Genomic DNA, 11,819 nt, shown 5'->3' with positions numbered 1-11,819 from the left:
TAAGTTGGATAGAAGCATAAATTATTATTATTAGTTAAAAGCCATCAAACAAACTCTGTCAACCAGTCCCATCGTGGAGTTGGTTGGCACGCAGTATGGGGTTGGTTGTCACAATGTTTGCTAGTAGCTTATTCCTTTTGTAACAGGACACTCCTTTCTTTGATCGAATACCAGAAATTTTCCATACGAATAAAAACAGCATTTCTCTCAAATTTTTTGCACACATTTGTTTGCATCCTTGTTAGTGAGCATTTTATCCTTTGTCAAGATAATCCATCCACCTGACAGATGTGGCATATCAAGAAGCTGATTAAACAGCACGATCATTACACAGGTACATCTTGTGCTGGGGACAATAAAGACCACTCTAAAACTTGCAGTTTTGTTAGACAACACAATGCCACAGATGTCTCAAGTTTTAAGGGAGTGTGAAATTGACATGCTGACTGCAGGAATGTCCACCATAGCTGTTGCCAGAGAATTGAATGTTCATGTCTCTACCATAAGGTGCCTCCAATGTTGTTTTAGAGAAGTTGGAACTTAGAGAACGTCCAACTTGCCTCACAACCACAAACCACATGTAACCACGCCAGCCCAGGACCTCCACATCCGGCTTCTTCACCTGCGGGATCGTCAGAAGGGGTGAGGGGTGCTATGGAGTATTTCTGTCTCTAATAAAGCCCTTTTGTGGGGAAAAACTCATTCTGACCTAGTCATGTGAAAGGATCTATGCCCTACCAGGCCCACCCAGGACCTATGCCCTGCCAGGCCCACCCATACCCACCCAGGACCTATGCCTTACCAGGCCCACCCATGGCTGCACCCCTGCCCAGTCATGTGAAATCCATAGATTAGGGCCTAATTTACTTATTTCAATTGACTGATTTGAAATATAAAACAGGAGAGATTATTTCACAAAAAAATATGAATGCTCCTTGAGTTTTCGCAGAGTGATGAAAAATAGCAAACAGCTAACTGCTCTTATGTCTCCTCATGAGTAGGGCAGCCCAAGCAAGCCATTGCTATGGTTACTCACAGACTCAAAGCTGCCATGAGCAGGGATCGTGTGACAGACAAAGAGGAGCAGCTAATGGATTGACTAACAGAGGAAGTTATTTCTGATTTTGTGTTTTCCATAGGGCCTGGCTTTGAATTTGGCAGAAGCAATCGGGCCTGAGAAGGGTAGGGCCTGAATGTCTCGGTCATGGGTAGTGGGTTACAATTCACATGCAGGGCTCTAACTCTGATAATGCTGTGCTCTACTTTGCTGTCCAAACCTGAGAAACATAGGCATCTATGATTGATACAGATTTGGTTCGGTCTTGTTAGGAGGGAGGAGCTCATTAAGCATATTAGCCAGAGTGTAGAACAATACCCAAACATGCAAAGGAGGATTCTTCATGTTTCTACCTTGTGTACCTATTGAGGACACATCACCATGAAGAGATTGAGATGCATGATTATGCATGTCTGTATAGTACAAATATAGGGATCTGTGATGTCATTCTGTTACTATCATTCTACCAAGGAATTCCCCACAACCAACCCCCAAAAATGTTGTAATGGAGTTAATTGTGACAACCAATCTCACAACCCCCCCTCACCCACCCAATGCTAATTAAGATGCCAGTTACCACATGGCTTGACCTAGGAACTCTGAAATAGATTTTAAATAAAGCTCTCCATTTCCTCTTTTTAACAAACAGAATTGCTCATAGATACTCCCGAAATCCTAACAATTACAAAGAAAATACGAATAAAATAAAATCACATGAAAAAGCTAAATTCCCCTCACCTCAACGAATTGACCAGGTGGATGAGTTTTTTCAACGAATTCACACATTTTAACCTTCAAATTGTTACAAAGCACCATTTGGATTGGGAGCAATTTGCACTGTGACAACCAACCCCGTGACAACCAACCCGGTCTCCCCTACGCCTCGTCAGCTCAGCTTGCAGAGGGAGCAACGAAAAACAGGGAGTACATTCTGTGTACATAAGTCACCTCTCTCTCTCACTGCCTCCCTGTCTGTCAGATCCTCTCATGCCAAAACCAGACCCCTCATGAAATTGTTAGTTGATATTTCAAAACTCAAGCTAAAATTCTACAGAAAAAAAACACACAAAACCACTAGGCAGTGACTGCAACAAAAATAATTCTCAAGTAACACTTAGAGTGTTTTTCTGTGAGAGGACTCAGATGAGTTTGACTTACACAGAACTTTGTGTTACAAAACAAATTAATAATTCAAAACGAATCATCCTTTTACTGGCAATGTAGAAACAATGGTGTGTCAACTCTAGTAAATCTATCAAACATATTTAATAATATATGTCATTTAGCAGACGCTTTTATCCAAAGTAACTTAGTCATGCCTGAATACATTTTACATATGGGTGGTCCCAGGAACCAAACCTATTATCCTGGTATTGCAAGCACCAAAGCTGCACCGTGCTCTTCCAACTGAGCCACAGGGGACCAAAAGGACCATTTTTCATACAAACATTTATTCAGAACATTTGTTCAAGGTTATTCATGAGGTGATGTTGACAGCTCATGGTTCCGAGAAAGGGGAGTATTTGATAGTTGTGAATGTTAGCGACTAGATAGATACATTATCTGCTTTCATGGTATCAGATAATGACTACACCTACTCGTGACACAGTTTCATACAATTCCACAGGAAATCATATAAAAAACATATGAAAATAATCTTTGGATAGGATTGAACAGTTTTGATAGAATCAGTTGAATATTCTATACAAAGAATTTAATCTGTTGACTATTCTATACAAATATCCTTCTCATATGCTTGTCTGTGGACACTCATTTCCACAGAAAAAGCATATGAAAATAATGCAATATGTTTTTATATTCTATTTCGTTACAAACACTCCCAACTACACTGTTGAAATGATTGCTTTGTAACACTAAAATTAGTGGCAACCGAGGGTAGGCCCATACCACATTGTCCTCTTTTTAGGACCCGGAGCTATTGGCCTGGAGGGCATAGGTTTATTCATAACATTAACATCACCTCATAAATTACCTTGAACGAATGAATATACTCTGTACAATGCAACTCAACACGCAGTTTACGGATGGAAGCTGTTTCACTTGTCTTTCTTGGCCAGGGCTCACTTGAAAAAGGAATGTCAATCTCAAGTTCTTCAGCAGTGAGAAGACATTTAGACTGATTCTCAGATGAATGAACTTGTGTCAATGTCACACTACCTGAAGAAGAAATCATGATACATTTTCATTTGAACTCCATTCCATTTCATTCTCTGGCGTATTACTTTTCACAGAGACATAATACTTGGGCCCAGAAGGCATACAAAATGTTTTCTCAAGGTCTATCGTGACTGCCTCTCTTACAAAAGTCACATTGGGTTAGTTGAAATGCAATGGTAGCATTACACCACCTTTTGCCGTGTGAATCATAACTCTTCTCTAAGCCTCGTCAGTGGGCCGGCCAGCCGGAAGAGATTTTGCATTATTATGCGATCATTATTATGGATTTGACTCTGCGTTTCAAGTTACTAAATCAAAAGCTTCTCTCTTGCAAATAGTCTTTTGCCCAACGCATAGCAATAACACTAATGGTAATCCTCTCACGTGCATTGTAAACAAAATGCAAGGAGATTTAACAAAGAGCTCTACCAATGGAAAGGTCATTACTAATGGGAGGGCTTTGTGTATTACTGGCTCTAGGTTACATTAGATTGCAGATGTATCGCTAAAATATAAACATACTCATACTGTGTTGAATACAATGTCACTTTTGGAGGTTTGGGATTAAAACTGAAATCTAAGAAAGTGCTTCAGTCTAGAGTTCTGTTGCACTTTGCCCTTTTCTGTTTGTCTGATGCAAAACATTGACATGAACAAGGTTATTTTGATGTATTAGGCCAATGTTAACTACAACACTATTTGTGTTACAGATCAAAGTTGGAGATAAAGACAAACAGATGAAGTCAGATTTACGCATGCAGGTGATTAGTGGAAAGTGCAAATCTGCTGGACTAAAGAGTTCTGCCTTTTCTGTGGGGTATCACATGTTCTTTTTCATCATTGAGTCAATCAGCGCTCACTGTCAACCGCTTGCAACAGATCCATAGGTGGTGGCAAGGCAGAGCTTGATCCCACGCCAATCAGGCACATGGAACGCATTTGTTTGCATTCGTTATATGAGGGGGTGTTTTACTCCCTTTAATGATGCCTTTGCCCAGACTGTGCTCTCTTTGTGCCCAGCAGGGGTCACTGAAAATGAGCAAAGGCAGCCATTTTAGCCTGACGAGAGAAAGAGACATCAGATCAGTTCTGAGCTAAATATTTTCACCTATATATTTCAGCTGAAACAGATTCTAAAAGGGAAACAGTATGTATTTTTATGTTGCCAAACACATACTGTATAAGACCCTTTTTAGACTATCCATAGAACAGTAGAGAGCATTCATTATGTGGTTGAAGTAAAGAAGCTCCTAAGCCGAGGCCATATGTTGAGATATTCATCACACACACACACACACACACACACACACACACACACACACACACACACACACACACACACACACACACACACACACACACACACACACACACACACACACACACACACACACACACACACACACACACACACAAAGAGAGAGAAAGAGTGCTTTGGGAGAACTGTCAGTCTTTATTAAGTCGCAATTGCCTCAGGACACAAGTCAGAAACATTACAATGGAATGTGCCCTTTTTGAACACAAAAACTGGCCAATGCGATCAACAGCTGAATCTCCAGACATACTACTCAATTAGCTAGACAGTACGCAATTGTTTGACATTCCTGGGACAGAAACTAGTCCCGTTCTGTACCAGCATGACCCTTGAGTTTCATTAGTAGGCTTTTCACAATGAACTACACTTGGCCACAGAACAGTGATTTGACTGTGCTTTATGTTATAGACATTCCTAAAGGGTCTTGTCTATTTCCTTCACAGTGCACAAGTGCCCTTTATAGGGTTATCGTAATAGTACAAGCACTAGTGATGTAATAGTACAAGCATTTAATGTGTTTGCTCTGTTTCCCTTGATGTTATTGGATGAAACCAAGCATATGTAAGCAACAGTCTGTTCATTTGTAACCAGTGGCATCAGAACATACACTACCGTTCAAAAGTTTGGGGTCACTTAAAAATGCCCTTGTTTTTGAAAGAAAAGCAAATTTTTTGTCCATTAAAATAACATCAACTTGATTAGAAATACAGTGTAGACATTGTTAATGTAAATGACTATTGTAGCAGGAAACAACTGATTTTTAATGGGATATCTACATAGGCATACAGAGGCCCATTATCAGCAACCATCACTCCTGTGTTCCAATGGCACGTTGTGCTAGCTAATCCAAGTTTATCATTTTAAAAGGATAATTGATCATTAGAAAACCCTTTTGCAATTATGTCAGCACAGCTGAAAACTGTTGTACTGATTAAAGAAGCAATAAAACTGGCTTTCTTTAGACTAGTTGAGTATCTGGAGCATCAGCATTTGTGCGTTCGATTACAGGCTCAAAATGGCCAGAAACAAAGATCCTACTTCTGAAACTCATCAGTCTATTCTTGTTCTGAGAAATGAAGTCTACTCCATGCGAGAAATTGCCAAGAAACTGAAGAGAACAGTGCAAACGGGACAGTGCAAACGCACTGTGCAAACAGTGCAAACACAGAACAGTGCAAACGGGCTCTAACCAGAATAGAAAGAGGAGTGGGAGGCCCCTGCACAACTTAGCAAGAGGACAAGTACATTAGAGTGTCTAGTTTGAGAAACAGACACCTCACAAGTCCTCAACTGGCAGCTTCATTAAATAGTACCCTCAAAACACCAATCTCAATATGCCTTTTTTTTGCAACTCTGCCGAGAAGGCCAGCATCCCGGAGTCGCCTCTTCACTGTTCACTCTTCACTCTTCTTCAAATCAGCCGTTTCCAGCTACAATAGTCATTTACAACATTAACTATGTCTACACTGTATTTCTGATCAATTTGATGTTATTTTAAAGGACAAAAAAATGACTTTTCTTTCAAAAACAAGGACATTTCTAAGTGACCCCAAACTTTTGAACGGTAGTGTACGTGACCAACTTGCAAACACAATAGGGATGGGAATCTTTGCTAAAACAGTATTGATTTATTTTCAGAAAACATATCTGCTGAAAGACCTGATCTGAGGGCTATGTGTTACTGTTTTTTTGTAAGATGCACTGTCTAAATGGCTACTGGATAGTGCTGTCAGATATGGATGATGGATGAGTCTTCCGTGTGACTAGGCATCAGTATAGGGTGAATAATGAATACAGAATAGGGACTACAGCATCCAATGATGTATGTAACTCAGGAAGAACCTATTTGATTTTAAGACTTTATCCACTCCACTCTATGGACATTGGGAACTGTAGGAAATGTAAAAAAGACATGGTCCATGGTAAGAACTTTGCGTTGTGTATGTGTCCAAATCTGTCTTTGTGGTGTCTAAAACAGTCTCTCTAAGAGTCTCTATAGTCTCGACTTTTCACATCTTCAAACCTTTTTTTCTCAGGTCCTACTTGGCCTCCTTTACCTGAGCCTTTAGTTCTTTGGATGCCTCCTCACAGTCGTTGAAGGTGGCTACCTTGTATAGCAGCCGAAAACTACCAGCAAATACTCAGGCATGGGCCCGGCCACCTCCCTGTAGGCCTCAAAAGTCACGAGAGACAATGCGGCACCTATTACCGAGATGCCGAACACCCACTCCAGGAGCTTGGTCATGTAGACCAGGATGATGGGAATCTTCAGGGCTCGGGTGCTTTCTCCGATGATGTAGTTTCAGTAGATGAAGAGGCGAAGTGAGAGGGCTCACTCTCGCCAAATTCTGTTCAGTATAACCCAATGCATTTCTTAGGGTAATAATATGCAGACCTAAACTTGTCGCCTGCCTTCCCGCCTTTGGGACAAAGATCCCATTGTTAGGGAAGAGACATGAGCATCTTGTCATTATATACAGATCTCTGGTTTCAGCCTCTTGCAATTGGAAAAGAAAGTTGGCGGGTCCACAGTGCACTTTTAAGATGTTGGATTGCCTTTAAAGGAAATTGATGTTTCGCCAAAACTATATAATTACTCCTGTCTAAATAAAATCATTCAAAATACTTCACCAGGGAGCATGACTTAGCCTCAGAGGATCATTAGCTTCTTTATTTTTTGCCACGCACATGTTGATGCTGGATCAGATCCAGAAAGATAATTGATTTTTATCACCTACAACAATATGAATGTATTATTAAATGAATGTGTCACATGCGCCACACTCAATGTAATAATTTTTCATGCAAGTAGAATAAGTAGACAATTTAGTGTATGTTTTTACAGTGATCTTTTTAAAGAGGTGGATTTGGCGCATGTGCACTTGGTCAAGAACAATACAGATTCATCGTCTCCTCTGCCCAGGGCTCATTGTTTTATGCCACGTTCAAAACAACTGGGAACTCTGAAAAATACGAGGTCAAATCATGACGTCAGTGATCTTTAGGTCAGAAAGTCAGAGCTCTAGAAAGAGGCTCGAGTTCCCGAGTTGGATGACGTTCATATCGATTTTTCCCAGTCGGAGCTCGTTTTTTTCAGAGTTCCCAGTTGTTTTGAACACACTTCCCAGTTCTGAGTTCCCAGTTGGTTTGAATGCAACATTACATCAGATAGCACATATGGAGACAAATACCTGCCAAACGGTTGAACGTACAGTACATATTGTTAGGATTGTAAGAAAATCCATGTGTGAAACATGAACATAAACGTGAAATTTCATCCATGAACATACAAACACCACATTACGATTACGGACTAACATTTTAGACTTGAACAAATCTGTTGCAATTCTGACGGACAATAAAACCTTTCCGAGTTTTGACAGTTTCATCTCACCAACAAATAAAAACATACACCAAATGACCTGTGAGGAGTGCTACCCGAACAAGCGTAACACAATACAAAAAGTCAGGGAATCCGGAAAGAGGTATCCTGCATGTTTTCAAGTTAAACGTCTCCATTCTCTATTTCTCCTCAGTTGAGTTTACTTCACATTTAAGTAGCTAATGTAATGGATTTGTTTGCCAGTGTAAGTCTAGATAGCACTAGCTGTATTATGCCTATACCAGTGAAGTTTCAGTCCGCTAGGTGTATCTCTACAGCATGGACATACCTCTGGGTGACGTGGACATCCCCATGCATACACCTTATCAAAATATGACCAATTCAGTATTGCACCACCCCATTCTATGGGCTCTGTCTGCAATAATAACCAATAGTATATACCAGGAATAATGAAACATAGAATAATAACAGTTGTTTGGGGAATCTATGAATTATATATGACCACTGGAGTCTTTGCCACTCAAAATATTTTTTTTATTGAATATTTTGATATTTATTTCATATCTCCACATTTTGCCAAATCATATTCTGTAGGAGTGGTTAATATGAATTTAAAATGTAATAATTTGACATCATTTTTATGAATCGGCTCATGAACATATGGACTTTGAAATGAACAAGGGAGAGAATAAACATAGGCTAAATCTCGACATGAGCTTATTCCCACACTTTACAATAACTCTGCTTCATTGGTCTTAATTAGTCTCCGTGTAGGCTATTCCCTACATCGTGACACTGCTGCCCAGGTGATGAGCTTGTGACCGCCATGCAGCACCACAGCACCATGCTCCTTCGGAAAAGCACCTCTCAGCCTCAGAAGATGCCCTTCTGGAGTCATGCAGACCAAGAGTCATTATACCCTCATGTAGACCTATTGACCTACTAGCCAAATAAAGGGCAGTGCATGCATGATGCGTGCAACTCGTCATTCCAACATATTTGAACATTCAATTCATCCTTCAGTCAGTCAGTACGTCATCCATTCAGTCATTTGTCTGAGTTGCAATAGGAACTAACTCAAAGAGAATAGAACAATCTTACCCATTTGTTTATTGAAGTGTGTATTCAAAATTATCTGAATTCTCCAAAGTCCTTTGGCCTATCACTTTAATAATTCAATGTTTAATTTAGGCCTATCCAAATAAAACATAGGCCTTCAACTTGTAAGCATTGTAATCTAGGCTATCATGTTGGGTACTGGTGTCTTGCGGAATAATTGTAGAACTCTATTTGTGTTTAATAACTGTTTTTATTATAGGGGTCCCTTTAAAAAGAGGCCCTAGCTCACAGGCCTCTAAATATATCCTCTAAATATATGTTAAACAAAATAGTTGAAGAAGCACGTGCAGTGGCTGATGGGGAAAACAGATCTGGCAATAAGAAAAGGCTATAAATAGCCTTGAACATTTATGACCCCTTGGCTATTTTACTCAGGACAGGTTATAGACCATACGTAATCAATATTTTGTTATGTCTCATTTATTGATATGGATATAGCCTCTGCGTGATGAGGTTGTGCAACGCAAACAGCTATAACAAGCCTACATATACAGTAGAGTGGAATTCACTAATACAACAGTCAAAATGCCTAATAGAAGGCCTACAGTCAATGCTCCCAAATACTGCAAAAAGTGTGATTCATTAGGTTACATGATCACCACAGTAGCCCCACGCGGCAATACAAATAAATTATGCAATTATATGGCCAGTAAATAACACACAACAACATGGCATATTTAGGTAGCTGCCCTCAGGCGGTTATTCTAGACGAGGCTCTTCTGTGTCTTTATCATTCTCACACAAGTCATTTGCTGAAGGCCCAAGACTATACACCTCCTATACACTCCTCCCTTCATATAGGCAGAAACTCAAACAGGAAGTACCAGAGGTGGGACCAAGTCATTGTTTTACAAGTCACAAGTACGTCTCAAGTCTTAGCACTCAAGTCCCAAGGCAAGTCCCAAGTCAAGACAGGCAAGCCTGAGTCAAGTCTCAAGTTAAGACCGTCAAGTATCAGGTCAAGTCTCTAAAGAGTCCTAAACTTTGAGTTTTGAGTCCTAAAGAAGTCATAATGTGCTCTTCACCAAATTTCATATTTTTAACAAGAGTAAGTTAGTATATTACATTTATGCAAATCATGAATGCTTTTAAAAATATCTATGTATTTATTACTTTCCAAATAAATGTTATGTTTCCATGGAAATACATGGGTAGCCATGAGAAAGACCCCCGCCCTCAACTATTGAGGACCGCTATGGGGCGCAATCGATGTAGGCTTGTACACAATCGCCCAAACTTAACCCACACACACACACTCTGTGTGGTTACAGTAGGCTAACGTATGTCAATGGTTTTAGGAACAGCAGTAACATCAGGAAGGATTTAGGCTACCAACTGCCTAGCCAGTTGTAGCTCAATCTTGGGTGCAATTATCACGTTCCTGCACTGACTGACCGTGTGGAGGCTCATTGATTTAGCCTACTTGCTACACTAGTAAATTATATAGCTGTTGGCTATATTAGCCACGACTTACCGTTCTTTGTGCAGCTTCAAATGTTGAACAAAGTTGGAAATTGTTGCGCCTCCGTCTGTAATTTTCTTCCCGCATGTTTTGCAAGTTGCAATCCGTTTTTTTTGTTGATACAGCGTTGTCTTTATATCTGAAAATTATAATTTTGGGTAGCATCTTTCCAAGGGCTTCATCTGAATTCACCCGCAGACGTTCCTCTGCACTGCCACGCACAACTTTTTCTCACCTGGCACAATTTGATTGGCTGCTGTCCGATTCAAACTGTAATCCATTAAATGAAGAGTTGATGTGCTGCACACTTTTTTTAATAACATAATTTTAAATATTTGGGTTTGGGGAGTGTATCAAGTCAGGTTGAGTCAAAAGGCTCAAGTCCAAGTTAAGTCACTAGTCATTGGTGTTAAAGTCAAAGTCGAATTGCAAGTCAACACCTCTGGGAAGTGCCCATGCTAAGCACTATTCAACGCTGGTCTGACCAATCGGAATTCACGCTTCAACATTGTTTTGATCACGCGGACTCAGAGAATAATATTGACGTATACGCCTATTCGGTGAGTTTATAAGGAAGTGTAAAGAAGATGTTGTACACACTGTGACTATTAAAACCTACCCTAACCAGACACTGTGGATAGATGGCGGCATTCGCTCAAAACTGAAAGCGTGAACAACCTCATTTAACCATGGAAAGATGACTGGGAATATGCCTGAATACAAACAGTGTACTTATTCCCCCAGCTAGGAAATCAAACAAGTAAAATGTCAGTATAGAGACAAAGTGGAGTCGCAATTCAGCAGTTCAGACACGAGACGTATGTGGCAGGGTCTACAGACAATAACGGACTACAAAAGGAAAAGCAGCCAAGTCACAGACACTGACGTCTTGCTTCCAAACAAACTAAACACCTTCTTTGCCCGCTTTGAGGATAATACAGTGCTACCGAAGCGGCCCGCTACCAAGGACTGTGGGCTCTCCTTCTACGTGGCTGAAGTGAGTAAGATATTTAAACGTGTTAACCCTCGCAAGGCTGCCGGCCCAGACAGCATCCCTAGCCGCGTCTTCAGAGCAAGCGCAGACCTGCTTGTGTGTTTACGGACATATTCAATCTCTCCATATCCCAATGTGCTGTCCCCACATGCTTCAAGATGGCCACCATTGTTCCTGTACCCAAGAATGCAAAGGTAACTGAACTAAATTACTATCGCCCCGTAGCACTCACTTCTGTCATCATGAAGTGCTTTGAGAGACTAGTCAAGGATTATATCACTTCCACCTTACCTGTCACCCTAGACCCACTTCAATTTGCTTACCGCCCCAATAGGTCCACAGATGATGCAA

The 11,819-nt window shown here is 40.5% G+C and overlaps 1 pseudogene; it reads right to left on the bottom strand.

Annotated features, from left to right (window-relative positions):
- Positions 1-6,559: 6,559 nt before the first annotated feature.
- Positions 6,560-6,795, bottom strand: LOC112267543 (annotated as a pseudogene).
- Between the last annotated feature and the right edge of the window lie 5,024 nt (positions 6,796-11,819).

Source organism: Oncorhynchus tshawytscha, linkage group LG13 (assembly GCF_018296145.1).
Source record: "Oncorhynchus tshawytscha isolate Ot180627B linkage group LG13, Otsh_v2.0, whole genome shotgun sequence".
Taxonomy (NCBI): Eukaryota; Metazoa; Chordata; class Actinopteri; order Salmoniformes; family Salmonidae; genus Oncorhynchus; species Oncorhynchus tshawytscha.
Note: the sequence above shows the minus strand (reverse complement) of the source record. Positions and strands in the feature narration are given on the sequence as shown.